Raw genomic sequence first — 14,642 nt, 5'->3', positions numbered from 1 at the left:
CGAACAAGATTTCGTGATATGAAAACTTATCGTAATCTTAATGGTGCTGGATGGGATGATAGTACGAAGACTATCATTATGGATCCTGAATGTTTGGATAGGTGGATTGAGGTAAATAAAGCCTGGTTAAAGAATAGATTTATTTTCCATTTTTAAAGAAATTTTCCTAATTAATTAAATTATATTTTTTTAGGACAAGAGCTTTAAGAATGCAAAGCTTAGACAATATGTCAATAAATCATTGAGGTATTATGATGATCTCGCCCTTATCATCGGTGATGATCAAGCTACAGGTCAATTTGCTAATGATGCTTGGAAAAGGTTTAGCCATAGTAAGACCATAAATCTTGGAGATGGGGTGAACTCACCAATGCATTCTCCCCAATCAACTCAAGTACACATTTTAGATGGCGAGGACACTCTTCCGCCTAAGGAAGCACCCAAAACATCAAGTTCTAAAGCTAAGTCATCATCCGCCAAGGTAAAGGCTCGTAAGACCAACCTAGATAGTGAGATCATGCTAAAGATGGTGGATAAGATAGATATATTTAGCAGAAATATGAAGTGTGTGAATATGCATTGGACTGAGAAGTTATCCACAGTCCTATATGCTCATTCACATGACTTTAGTGTTGCTAAGTTAGATACATACTACTGTCACCTCTTTATGAATGAGCATGAATCTAGACTATTTATGGGCATATCTTTGGATGGTCAGAAGGAGATGATAGAGGCATTTCTCAACAAAGAGGATTGAAGACATATAGATCATGGGTGTGTGTGTTAGTTTACGATTCTCACTTAAGCACATTTTTGTTTGAAAACTTTTTAATTATGGTTGAAGACTAATATCGTTTGGTTTAGAGACAATACTTTTTTAAAATGATGTTTAGTTTTGTGGTTGTCGAATTGTATGACAATGACTAATATTATACTTATATTGTAGTAAGTAGTTATTTGCTTTTTATTTTTAATATTATTTTTCGTACTGTGAATATTGTGGTGTACTAACCTTTAAATTAAACTTGTGACTGCAGGATATTTATAAGTCACCATATAATTTTTTAAGATGCAAGCAACCTACAATGTGCACACATTGTACCGGATGGTTATTACTCTGGGTATTTTGTGTAATAAGTTTTCATGACACGTGTTTACGTTGGTGACTTTTTTACTTTTAGGCTATGATTATTGTCATAATATCTGAGATTAGCAACCTGCAATATCTATTGATATTGTATTGGATGGCTAACAATGATGATATTGACTATATTATGAGCCCTCAGCCCTCAGCCCTATTCATTTTGGTTTGCATCAATTTAGGCTATGATGATTGTTAGATTTTCTGAGATTAGCAACCTGCAATATCTATTGATATTGTACTGGATGGCTAACAATGATGATTTTGACCATATTATGAGCCCTCAGCCCTCAGCCCTATTCATTTTGGTTTGCATCAATTTAGGCTATGATGATTGTTAGATTTTCTGAGATTAGCAACCTGCAATATCTATTGATATTGTACTGGATGGCTAACAATGATGATTTTGACCATATTATGAGCCCTCAGCCCTCAGCCCTATTCATTTTGGTTTGCATCAATTTAGGCTATGATGATTGTTAGATTTTCTGAGATTAGCAACCTGCAATATCTATTGATATTGTACTGGATGGCTAACAATGATGATTTTGACCAAATTCTGAGCTTTCAGCCATAATCAGTTAACAGCTCTGGTTGGCTTTGTGACCATTACAATCTGTTTGTGTTCAGTTAAACAGCTTGTCCTGACTGGAAGTTTCATCACAGCTCCTTGACAGTCGCCTGCTATAGACATTTTAACGAGTCCATTAAAAGACAGATACTTGAATTATCCATGCTCATTTCTGAAACCTTTTCGTGGAATTGGCTAGAACAATAACAAAGTAACAACGAAGAATTTTTTCTGATACATAGGATACTGACCAGAAATCTCACAACAAATACCCCATCCAAGTTGGCTGTTGTCTGTTGACAAGTGTTCATATTGGCTACTAGTTTAAGCTTTTAGCTTTTCGGGTATCAAAGGAGAGAATGTGTAGTCAGGATGTTGCCCTAATGAACAGAAAGCAAAGTGAAGGTGTCTAGTGAAGTGCTTACTTTGAGGTGTTGTTGGCTGGGGTTGTTGTTGCAAAGTGAAGGTGTCTAGCAAAGTGAAGGTGTCAGGATGTTATGTAAATTTTTGCTACTTGATTTCTTTGAACTGGGGTTGTTGTTGGCTGGTGCTTGGTGGCTACATGGGGTTGTTACCTGTTGGTGTTGTTGGCTGGTTGTAAGCCTGCTTGTATGCTGATGTTGTTGGCTGGGGTTGTTGTTGCCTGGTGGCTACATGAGGTTGTTGCATGTTGGTGTTGTTGGTTGGTTGTAAGCCTGCTTGTATGCTGATGTTGTAGAATTGGTGGTGTTGTTGCCTGGTGTTGATGCATGTTGGTGTTGGTGGTGGTGTTGATGCATGTTGGTGTTGTTGGCTGGGTTGTTGTTGCCTGTTGGTGTTTTTGGCTGCATTCTTGATGTTGTGAGCCTGCTTGTTTATTGATGTTGTTGCATGGTTCCTTTTTCATGGCTGCTTGGTGTATCCTGGTTCTTTTTTCGTTGGCTGGTTGGTGCATCATGTTCATTGTTGGGTAACTGATGCTTTTGTGCTTGTTTTGGGGATTTCTGGTTGTGAGCCTGGTTGTGCTTGTTTCAGCTGGATTTGATTTGGATGATATTGTTTACAGGTGTTCAAATTAGGCTATGATGCTTTTCAATTTATCTGAGATTAGCAACCTGTAGTATCTATTGATATTACACTGGAGGCTAACAATGATGATATTGAACAAGTTCTGAGCCAACAGCCATAATTCGCATATACATGTGGCTGATTTATTTGACATGATGTTAAGAATTATTTTCAAGCATGGTTTATTTGACAGATAATAGTTGCTCGAAGGAGGCTCGTCGGAATCAGAAAGTGACTTCATAATATCTTCCTTCTATCCATGTTGCTTTGAGAATTCTTTTTTTTTTAAATTGTGATGCATGGTTTATTAATAGATTGCTTCTAAACTCATATGCAGATAAAAGTCGATACATCATCATCAGATGCTACAAAGTAAGCATTTTCTTTCTTAATTAACTAGTTATAAGATCACCTTACTTGCACTAGTTTTTGGCTTTTCATCTGTGTAATCAATTCAATCAGGAATGAAATGTTGAGAGCAATAGATTTAAGGTACATATATTACACTGCGAAATCCTTCTTTCAACTTCAGTATTGCCTAGTTTCTCTCCTTGAAGATGAAATTTTTCAGGTTATAATTTCTGATTGTTTTCTCTAGGAATTCGTTGTTGAAGCTTTTAGCACGGCTACCGCCTGATCCCGTAGTTGTACAGCTCGTATCCCCACTGGATCTAAGAAATAATAGTGGTAACTCAACAAAAGTTGTCTCACACCAAGCTCGAGAATGTGTAGCAGAACTTGTAAAAAATATTGTTTTGTGAGAAGGATGAGTATTCAAACAGAAATGTTGTTTTGTAAAAAATGTTGTTTTGTGAGAAGGATGAGTAACACAAACAGAAATTTATAATTCATTTAGGATATTATTTTCCTCTTCTTGTTACATTCGAACTTTTATATGATTAAGATTACATCATATAACGAGCACAAATAAATTTATATATAGTGGAGGTAATCTTACCATGGTAACCATAAACACTTTTCACTACAAACTTCAAAACCAACCAAACACAAGAAAAGTAGGAAATATCATATAAACAAAAGTTTTCCTTTTTTTTTTCCATGCTAACCAAACACAAAAAAAAAAAATACTTTGGTTTCCCACCAATTTTTTGTGCGAACCAAAACGAAACAATCTATTTCTTGGAAAAGTTTGAAAAACTCAAAACTTGTGTTTTTGTACATGGAAATGTATTTTTCCCTATATTTAGGAAACGAACCAAACAGCCCCTTAAAATCTTTCAAGCAAATTCAGTGCTTTTTTATGCATCCTAGATTACCGAGAATCCCTACAATTAATCAATAATTTTAAATTTAATATCTTTTTATGCATCTTAGATTATAGAGAATCCCTACAATTAGTGGATCTTGTAAATTTTGTCATTTAGTGGATCTTGTAAATGATAATCATTATAAAAACTATATTAAATTCTTTTAATAGTGGGACCACTGAATGAATCAATATTATTGGTCCACTGAACCCTTTACGGTCAACGATATATAGAATCCTGACCCGTTTTCATACCATTTAATTTACTAGTATAATGCGCGTGCTTTGCACGTGAGCGTACATGTTTTAAGTTCTAATTTTTTATTAAATAGTAAAATGTTAATAAATAAAATTATATAATAAGATCGCTTCAAAAGAATTATATGAAATAATTATTATTGTGTAGTTATTATAATGATCGTTTAGTTCTAACTTTTTTTAAATAAGTGCCCCAAATCTACAATTATTCTTAAATAAGTCTGCCAAATCTATAAGTTCTATTAAATATGCCTCTCCAGTTTGAAAGTTGTTAACTTAATTCTAAATTAACTAAGCAGCATTGATCTTACAAGTTTTTTTCTGATGTTCCTTAGATAGTTAAACTTAATATTACTAACATAGTATGAGAGATACTTCTCATTATAATTATTTAATAGGTTAAATTACACTAAACCCTTATGAACTCTCAGCCTCTATGAACTTTCAAATTACACTAAACCCCTAATAAGTTTTCTATTTTAAAGAAAACCCCAATAACTTTCTAAATTCTACTGATAACCCCTATAAATTACAACCAATAAATGGCATAAAAAGGCATTTTGAAAGTTATTTGGGGTTAGGTGTAATTTATCTAGAAGATATTAGAGGCTTTCTACACAAGTTATTTGGGGTTTAATGTTTTGAAAGTCCATAAGAGTCTATTTCTTACAAAATGCTAAAAGTCATGGGGGTTTTATGATAATGTACATTATTTAATATTATAATTCTTAGTTTAAGTAATACTATTAGAATAATTATACTACCAATATACTATAAAATATTTATCTAATTTAATTTTTGAATTATGCTCTTTGATAATCTAGTACTATTAATGCTTTATATATTTTTAATGTACTATTATTAACAATTAATCCTACTATTATTAATGTTAAATATTTTTTCTGTAAAAAGGTTAGTTTTTAGTCATTAGTAAGTGTAGATTATTCAGTATTATATAAAAATATTTGAGAAAATATTAAAAAATAATATTATTTATTTATTTAATAATATAATATTAAATAAATAGTGTAATAATAATTTATGTGATATTATTAAAGTAATTATACTATTAATATTTATTCTATTTATTTAATTGCCCATTGTTATAATCTTATTGTTATATCTACATACATCATATATATCAAAAGTAAGAATCAAACATGAAGTGTAAATGTAAATAGACAAGAGAAGAAATAGGGAGAAAAGTAATTCTCATTTTATTCATCTTCCTCATTCCTTCATATATTTTGTAGTCAATGACATACATTATAAATGGATAATAAGAAGACTAAAGGACATGAGCTAATGAAGAGTCATCTAATCAATTGTTCACATTCAAGTAATGTCCACATTCATCTTATCTTCTAGATTTCAACACTCCCTCTTGGACATTACTTCGTGATTTCAATGCCTCGTTAAAAACCTCGCTAGAAAAAATCCAGTGGGAAAAACTAATCGAGAAAAAGAGTACATGACATACATACATTATTTCTGTTACATCAGTTGTCTCGTTAAAAACCTTTCGCTAAGAAAAACCATGTAGGATAAAAACTTAGCAAAGGAAAAAAGAGTACAACTATAGATCTTCGGGATCCAAACTTGTGTTGCATTAGTTACCTCGTTAAAAACCTTTGGCTAAGAAAACCCAGTAGGACAAAAACTTAGCTAAGGAAAAAAGAGTACAGCCACCGCTTTCAGGGTTTGATCTTCAGGATTATTCTGAAAAATAATTCTTTCCCCCTCAAGACAACAAAAATTCAAATCTATGCATACTGTGGTGGCCAAGCACGATACCATAAAATTAAAAGTTGATGTATTAAGGGATTTGGTGATCAAATCGCCTAGATTGTCACTACTTAGAGTGAACTTATCTATGTTAATTTCATGTTATTTTCGAGCGCAAGCGGATAAAAATTTTTCACATCTCATTTATGCAACACAAGTTACATTGTCCTTAGAAAAGACAGCGGGGGTAATATCATCGTTTAATATACCACACGATCATTGAATGTGTTTTATCAGCGATTTGAACCTTACACGTTCGCATGGGGCACATATAGAGGAACAATCTCTGAGTGGTTTTAACTAGTAAACATTGTCTGCTTAATAGACCTCCAAGAAATAATAGTACCACTGCAGAGAAAAATATAACCAGTCAGAGATTTGACAATATGGGGATCAGTCATATAACCAACATCAGAATAGCCCACCAATGTCATATTTTGATTTCTTTTATAGAATAAACAAAGATCTCTTGAAGATACCAGAGGATATATTTAACATTATTTCAATATATCCTTTCAGGAGATGCACTAATTTTTGCTAGCATGTGTAACACAAATGCAATATCAAGCATGGTGCAATTTGTAAGATAAATAAGTGCTTCAATAGCGCTCTCAAATACGGGACTTCGGGTCCTAAAATATCCTCGTTATCTTCTTTAAGTTTGTATGGGTCTTTATCCACTTCAAGGGATTTAACAACCATTGGTGTGCTAAGTTCATGAGATTTATTCATTTAAAATCTCTCCATGACCTTCTTCAGGTAGGTTGACTAGTATACCAATATTTCTTTAGGAACATGCTCGATCTGCAGGTCGAGACAATACTTGGTTTTTCCTAAGTTTTTTTCATTTTAAACTCCGTCTTTAAGCATGGGCTAGCTTCTGTAAGCTCCTTGTGCGTTCCAAGAACATTTATATCATCAATATAGACTGAGATAATACAGAAGCCATTTTTGAATTTCTTTATAAACACACAAGGGCAGCCATCATTATTTGCATATCTCATCTTCAGGAGGAACTCACTCAGTCGGTTATACAATATTCTACTCGACTATTTCAAGTCGTATAACGACCTTTGCAATTTAATGCTATACATGTTGCGATTCTTGTTTTCTCTTAATTCAAGAATTTTAAGTCCATCAGGGACTTGTTTTCTCTTAATTCAAGAATTTTAAGTCCATCAGGGACTTTCATATAAAAATATTAGCGTCTAATGACACATATAAAAATGTGGTAGCGTCTAATGACACATATAAAAATGTGGTCATGACGTACATATACTGCATATATAAATTCATAGTTTCTACCATAGGTATTAACTTGCAGAACGTAATACAATCACTAATAGGAGAATATTTTACATCTAAATCGATGCCGGGTCTCTGTGTGAACCTATTGAGCTATGAATCTCGCTTTATATCTCACCATCTTACAATTCTCATTTAATTTTCTTACGAAGACTCATTTATATCCTGCAGGGATATATGGACTATAGGTTCAAAATACTTTAGCGAGTTCAGCTCAGCCTTAATTGCCACTTTTTATCTCACCTAGTCCGAGTGCTTCAAGCACTCTGCTGCCGACTTAGGATCTGGATCCAGATTATTTCGGAGATAGTAAGAGCAACTGTAGAAGCAACTATGTTGTCGACAACTTTTATATTTCTATTATATATTTCTCCTTTTTCACAAATTCGTGGCCACTTTAATTCTTATTTTATGTCAACCAAATCCTCGTTATTTCCCTTAACAATTGGATTTGGCCGTTCCTCATATCCAATATTATGATTATCAAGCACGTGCAACTTACTGGAGATTCCATCTTCAGGATGAACCTCTTCCGGAGGTTATGGGAGTGACTGTCTTTCTATATAGAATTTAGTTTACCGCAGACTTTTATCTTTTACACTAACATGTTTCATATGCTTCTGGCACAGTATGCTTCTGGTGTGCCAAATCATCTATGATATACTCAACATGGATACGGGGCTTAGTCACTCTTTTCTTAGCAGATTGTCATGTGAACTTCTGGTTCAGTTTGACTAGTATGTGGATATAAATATTGAAGATCTTTTTCATCAATAGAATTTCTTGATATTATTTTGTATTTTGGGCACTAATCTCCCCCTAATGTCGAGAATTGATCTTCAATAAAAATACAATCAGCGTACCAAAATGTAAATTGATTCCCTAACATGGGCCTTAGGTAGTAAACTATTGACGGAGTTTCATAAATAATGTATGTACCTTCACCGAGATCCCATAGAGGTATGCTATGGTGGTGATATAAAAACATGGACTGCAAATAAAGAATACACAAATGAGAAATGTTTTGCTTCTTCACCACGTATTAGATAAAGGGGAAATTATGATATGCAGTTGGTCGGATTTGATTTGAATGCTCCATTTAATTTAAGGAAATCCGACAAATCATATTTTATCCAAGATGACCCAATAGCTCATGCCAGAATTTAAAAGAATTTGGGTCTCTAAATCTCAAAAATCATCGCAACATGGTGTATTTTAGGTCAGACAAATTCTAAAGTAGTCTCTAAATCTCAAAAATCATCGCAACATGGTGTATTTTAGGTCAGACAAATTCTAAAGTATACACATATGAATAAAAACCACATAGGTTCACAAGAGTTTAAAGCAAACTCAAGATAAATTAAAATTATCTGACAAATGCATATAATCCAAATATAGAAAAACCAAATAGTTTACCTAGACCACCTCGATAAGATCCACTACAATGTCCACTACCTCCCCCTCGTCCAAGCTTATGAATATTAGTTTGAATTATGACATGTGCTTCAGGTACTACGTGTGAACCAGTTAAACTTGTATTATGGTTTCTCACAACAGCTGGTTGTGTTTTTAACAACTACTAATACAAGGATTAGTTCATAATGCTTAATATAATTTTTAGTTGTACTATTGTAAGAATACAAGGTTACTTGTTGAATTGTATTCAGTCGAGGGTTTAAAAATCCAAAAATGGCTACATGATAAGATCTCCTACTATGTTCATAGTCTCCCCCTTGTCCACGCGTATAAGTAATTTTTTGAATTGTAGCATGTGCTACAAACACAACTCGTAAGCCAACTAGTCTAACATTGTGATTTCTCATCAATAATTTGTTGTGATTCTCTGCAACTCTAAATGTAGATACCAAAGCAGAACGCTTGACATAATTTTTAGCCATGTACTGCTACTGGAGTACAATACTACTTGCATGGAATGAGAAAAAAAATCTTTTCGATCAATTCTGCGAGCTTCACCCGCTAGACAATATGGCACATGGTTGAATCATATTTAGTCATGTATTTAAAATTCAAAAAATTATGATTCAGTCTGCCAGCGTTTGGGGGAAGATTATTGGCTTTCATATATCAAAGCGATCCTTCAGGGATTGCCCAGAAAAATAAATATTTTTTCAGTGAGACATTAATTTTTTTCACGTCTTAATTGATAAAGAGAAAATTTAAAGTGTTTGCCTTCTGGACAAAGATACTTAAATAATCAAGAGATATAATCGTGCAAAAATCACAAGGGTGTCAGTAAAAATGAACGTTTGAGGCCAAAGACAAGTAATAATTACTATCATATATCACATTGCACTAATCATGGGGACGAAAGATTAGTGCATGAGAAATTAGAAATATTCACATGTACAAAAATATTCACGTGTTCTATAACACTTGTATACCTAGAAGAGAGACTCTATCTCAAACTTATAAAAGATTTGACATCCTTTAACCGTTGCTTGCATTGATAGCATTTGGAAAAATTCAACATCACATTTAATGCAATAGCACTAGTCTATAAGCATTGATAGCATTTGGAAAATTCAAGAGATGCAGTACTTTTACTGTATGTTTTTTTTATAATCATTTAGGAAACAAAAACTAGAAGTGTTCTAAAATTTTCCAAGATATTAACTGAATGATAATCGATGGCTTCATATGTTAGGCTTAATCTTTTAGGAAATAATAGTTAACATGCTACAAAAATATAAAAATTGGATATAAGAATGTCATACACAAACTTTTCAATAAGTCATCTCTTGTGATCTTATGGTTGGATATTAGCCACATTGAACTGGAAAGTAGTTCAGTATTTCTTAGAAAAGGGTGAATACAAGAGCTAAATCTAGAGAGAGCCTAGCTATAGACATAACAGAAGTTAAACTCGTACAAAGAAGTTACAGAAAAAGGTACCCAACATTAGAGTCAAATGTTGAAACTTTGGAGTATATGGTGATTGGCCTCATCATTATCATGTTGATACTGAGACATGAGTAAGAACAATTTTTAATGTATGGATTATCTAGTCATGGCTATTGCATTGGTATATGGGAACTATCAGATTCAACTTCTTAGTCCTCATATGTTGGTTCTCAGGTGGGGGAAACTTGCAAGAACTTGATGTTGATGGGTGAACTAATTATCAATGATTTCTGAAGTATAAGATTATTTCTAACAAAGTTGTTTTGATGTAATAAATCAGACTAAATTATGAATTTTTAACTTCATGATCTGTGAGCTACTCAATGCATATGAATTTTCAACTGTAGATACTTTAAGCCACGATTTTGAGGATAACTCAACTCATGGATCATGAAATCCTTATTTTTATCTTGAAATGTTAGTTTTACAAGCACTTGATGCATGATCGATCAACCAATAGAAGTTAGCTTATGAGTTAACGGATTTCTTTGCATATGAAACATGTAAATCAAAGTTAGCACCATGAATTAACCAATTTCTTTGCATAAAATATGCACTGTGATAGTGATGATAACCATGCAATCGTTCTACAAGTATTAAAGCCTCTACCGATGTTTGTGTTTGTGATAATCTTCTACTTTTATAACTGGTAGATTTAGAACTATTAGGTTTATATTAATCCGTATGAAGGCTTTATATGTTTATACATATTGAATATTTGTTCTTTTATATATGTTTCAAACAGAACAAACCTCTTAACAGTTCCTAAAGTTCTTTGTCAATCAATTTTTGTGCAATTCAAGAACTATTCATCATAACGACTCTTGTAAATTTATTCGCTCATGCATTATTACAGAGGCATAATCGATCAACCGATAATGAAAAAATAAAACTTTGTAAATAAACAAAGGTCAAATGTATTATGTATTGTTACCTTGTAAGAGGTGTACACCGAAATATCTCTTACCACCAACGGACGATTAAGAATCGGCTAGCTAGAGCTTTCGTGCTGATAACGTGTTGTAATCTTGTTGTTATATCTACATACATCATATATATCAAAAGTAAGAATCAAACATGAAATGTAAATGTAAATAGACAAGAGAAGAAATAGGGAGAAAAGTGATTCTCATTTTATTCATCTTCCTTATTCCTCCATATATTTTGTAGTCCATGACATACATTATATAGATGGATAATAAGAAGACTAAAGGACATGGGCTAATGAAGAGTCATCTAATTAATTGTTCATATTCAAGTAATGTCCACATTCATCTTATCTTCTAGATTTCAACACTCATTAAATTATAGTATAATTCCTAGTAGTATTTAGTACCATATTATTTTATTATAATTCATAAATAAATATTATAGTAATAATTTAATTGGTTACTAATAATTGTATATACTTATTTTATAAATTATTATATTATATTATTATTAAACAATTAATAGTTATAATATTATTAATAATTATATATTATTAATAAGTATAATTATTTAGGTAGACGAGGAGGTGCATAATTATTAAGTGATTATATTTATATAATGAAATATTAATTAGAGAAAATGACATAGTTAAAATTTATCAAAATTTGAGTGGGCAAAGAAAACTAAAAGTTTTAACACCTCAATCCTCTTTTTGTAGTACTATAGATATAGATATAGATATAGATTTATTTTAAAAATAAATAAGGATAATTATTTAATATTTAGATAAAGGTATATTATTCTTGAGTTTTTCTTTTGTTTGGGGGAAGAGACTGGATTATAATCATGTATAATAATGTGTTATTAATTCATTTAAAAGGATAGATTTGACCGTATAAATGAGGGCAGTTACCTGTAATTACCCTTCTTTTTAACCTGTCAAATGAGTTATCTTAGTGATTCTATAATTTTTTTAGTTAATGCATTAAGACGAGTTAATTCTTTTTATTCCATGTGCAGAACTTTTCAGTTGGGAAAGTCAAATGCGAGTTACTCTTGCTAAACACATAAATATTACGGGATAGTTATGAGCCGACGTATAAAATGGGCAGTTTTAAAAAAATATATTTATACAATTAACCTCTTTAAAAAAGTTTTTGAATTACAACTCCACGTCCCGGATAGAGTCAACCGAACTATTGATAGGACTTTATATTCCGTGTTATTTATCTTTTTGAAAATACATCTTGTGGTCGCTGGTCGGCAGCCAAACAACTATGAAGATTGAACAATTTTCACCTTGGTCAGCTTCTTCAAATTCACCCTCGCACCAAAGTTTTCAGCTTAATCTTGCCACCAAACTAAAAGACTTGAAAAAGGATATAGCGCCGGGACAAATGCCTCGGCTCCGATATAGGTGATATAATTGACATCCGCAAAAATTCATCCCTAAAAATGAACTTCCTCGCAAAACACAATTTCAAGCCATAGGTTCCCTCAACATAGGTAAATAATATTTAACGACACCATAAGATTACCTTCAAAGATACAAATTTTGTGTTCGATAAATACATAACCAACGGCACATACAACTAGTTACATGCAATTTTCTGAAGCATGAAATCAGGTGACTAGTTACAGAACTCTCAACATAACACCTTTTAGCTGGCTAGGGCCCTAAAAGAAGTAACGGTGTATTGTACAAAGAAAAGCGGAAATTTTGCGCTTCGAGGTCTGAAGCTGCAACATCTCTTTTGAGGTCTCCGTCGCCATTGATTCCGTCAACGGTAGTCAACTAAATATACTGGATACTGATACAAACATAGAGCTCAAGTTTAGGAACAAAACAAGGAATTTATGGGTTGCGGCAAATTCCAGTTAAAAAAAGACACTCTCAACAAAGATACAGAACTTGTTTCAATTTTCAATGCTTTTTTTTTTGGTAGGAAATGCACAATAAATTTAGTCACAGTGGATTACTAGGTATACAAAATTGTCAAACGAGGACTTCAAAGAGGACTTCAAAGATATATTAACGGCAATTGAATTCTATTCAGGATCATTAATTATACCACGTTCCACAACATGAATCACAAATAGATGACTTTGATATCATTTTCAGATATAACTGCTTTTCTAGCCTCTCCAGTGGATCTTAATGTATAAACAGTTTTGAAATGTTTGATCTACTTTCCACTTTCACTAATATTTACACTTGAAAAAAATTCTCAGAACCCAACTCAGAGCAATCAGAATGCATCACATCTAAGTGATAATGCATGACCTATGGAAGAAACAATAAAAGGTGAACCTAATGAACTTTCTTAGGATATACTTTCATGTGCATTGATTTTACACAAAGTGAACTTTCTTAGGATATATTTTCACGAGCACTGATTTTGCTACTGTACTTGTAAAAGTAATAATATGATGTTTTTTCCTAAAATGGAACATATGTTAAATATACATGCATCTACATAAGAGGATGAATCTCGAAAAAGCATATATCTAGCAAAGATTCACATTCAACAAAATGGAATGACCTGCAACTCATCTGATTAAGAAGCAAATATCGAATAAAACATTTCACAATATCAAAATACATTATGTTTGTGCATGTGGACTCATCTTTTATAAACAGCAATTTTGAGAAAGATTGCACCTCAGTAGGTCCCCTTGGAAAAATCGTATTGCTACCCATCATTTTCTACTTCAGTCATTGTTAGTTTGACTATCACTTGCCTCTTCCTTTTCGTTCCTTATTGATGAAATTTGAGTTGAGAAATGCATTTGTTATTCATTTATTTGACCCCTATGCATCAGGCAATGAAATGTGATGGTATATTTAATAGAGTTTTTGTCATGTTATACCCAAATTTGTCCTGAAGTTTTATATTAGATTCTCAAATCTTCATATGTCTGTTTACATTTCCAAATTTTAGCACGCCAGGAAATTAGAATGATAAATGAGTTGGGATCATATAGATTTTACATGTATCGCTCGTGGAACATCCATCTTGACTAGGTTTCTCTCTGCACCTGGATTTTCATCCCAAATAAGTGCCAATCTGGCTTCATCTTCCTCCTCATTCACTCCTCTTTCTCTTCGCTTTCAGGCTTTTGCTTCCGCCCTACATCCTCAAGCCATCGGGTCAAAAGCAATGCAACCGGTCGATGAAGACCAATAGGGTAACACCATGTGGTAGCATGACGAGATTTAATGAAGACACTCTTGTTTCATTTGGGTCAGAACCTAAAAGGCAAGAGAACTGATTGGGTTATGCTTAGTACAAGTTGGCTGATGAGGAGCTAGCCCAAGCTGGAGGGATTAAGGTGTGGCTAAATTAAACAAACTTGTTGCTTGAGTTCTATATATTCTTTGTTTCATTGGGAGAAATAATGAAATTGAGATGCAC

The 14,642-nt window shown here is 32.8% G+C and overlaps 1 protein-coding gene across 1 annotated transcript in view; it reads right to left on the bottom strand.

The window, feature by feature from the left end:
* Positions 12,730 to 14,642, bottom strand: part of LOC109838238 (protein ecdysoneless homolog) — a 19,871-nt gene continuing 17,958 nt past the window's right edge. The window contains exon 7 of the mRNA XM_020406694.1: positions 12,730 to 13,037. The gene's annotated coding sequence lies outside the window, so the exon portion shown is untranslated. The remainder of the gene's footprint in view (positions 13,038 to 14,642) is intronic.

Source organism: Asparagus officinalis, chromosome 4, assembly GCF_001876935.1.
Source record: "Asparagus officinalis chromosome 4, Aspof.V1, whole genome shotgun sequence".
Lineage (NCBI taxonomy): Eukaryota > Viridiplantae > Streptophyta > Magnoliopsida > Asparagales > Asparagaceae > Asparagus > Asparagus officinalis.
This window is presented reverse-complemented; position numbering and strand designations above follow the sequence as displayed.